This window comes from Vombatus ursinus, unplaced genomic scaffold, assembly GCF_900497805.2.
Source record: "Vombatus ursinus unplaced genomic scaffold, bare-nosed wombat genome assembly UNPS02014802.1, whole genome shotgun sequence".
NCBI lineage: Eukaryota > Metazoa > Chordata > Mammalia > Diprotodontia > Vombatidae > Vombatus > Vombatus ursinus.
Window position 1 is genome coordinate 28316310 of NW_020954580.1, and position 875 is coordinate 28317184.

Consider the following 875-nt stretch of genomic DNA (forward strand, 5'->3'; position numbering starts at 1 on the left):
AATTTAATTTGAATTCCTGTGCAATTTGGGGAGGGGAACAGGAGAGGACAGGGACTGTGCTATTTAGTGTAGTTGCTACCAATGAAGAGATAAGTATGTTATTCTTGGGAAGGTTGAAAAAATGATACACTATATTTATTGTAGGACTCTCACTCTTTATGACTGTTAGAATGTTAGTACCTTTTGGATAAATTCTTTCAAAAGCAATCAATAGGAATTACTATAAATAGGAAAGGACAATATCCAATACCCAGTCAGTCAAAAGCACTTATTAAATATTTGCTATTTGCCAAGCACTGTGCAAAGCACAGGGGATACAAATACAAGCAAAACCAAAGACAGTACCTGCCCTCAAGAGGCTTATATTCTAAAGAGGAAGATAATACATCAAAGGAAGCTGAAAAAGATTGAGGGGGAGGGAGAGAAAAGGCACAATGGAGAAGTCTGGTAGAGTACAACCTGGTGAGAAATGAAGACATGGCTGACTTGGTCACCCTCTTTGCATGGAGGCTCTGGGAGGATCAAGCCAATCAGAAGGAGGGACCTAAGGGGCAAAGGGCTCTTAGGGTGTGTGAATTCCAGGGCTGAAGTGAGTATCCATGATGAAGGGTTTTCTGGAGCATGGTGGAGACCTGGTGGGAAATGAATCAAATTAAACCTTTGACATGTTCACAGAGTTTTCTTTGAATGAAATATTTCAGGACTGTTTTAACTTCGTCTTACTTCTATTTTGCAGGTCATTGACCATCAATTTGATGTCTTTAAGATATATACTTCACTGAGTCTGGAAAGAAGAGTCAGCCAGGTAAGTGTAAAGTTCTCATATATTCTCTCTCTCTCTCTCTCTCTCTCTCTCTCTCTCTCTCTCTCTCTCT

General features: G+C 39.9%; 1 protein-coding gene across 5 annotated transcripts in view; it reads left to right on the forward strand.

Annotated features, from left to right (window-relative positions):
- Positions 1-736: 736 nt before the first annotated feature.
- ENOX1 (ecto-NOX disulfide-thiol exchanger 1) overlaps positions 737-875 on the forward strand; it is a 548229-nt gene continuing 548090 nt past the window's right edge. For 3 of the 5 annotated variants that reach the window (XM_027873687.1, XM_027873693.1, XM_027873694.1), the window contains exon 1: positions 737-805. The gene's annotated coding sequence lies outside the window, so the exon portion shown is untranslated. The remainder of the gene's footprint in view (positions 806-875) is intronic. The other 2 variants (XM_027873689.1, XM_027873691.1) reach the window with 1 other exon arrangement.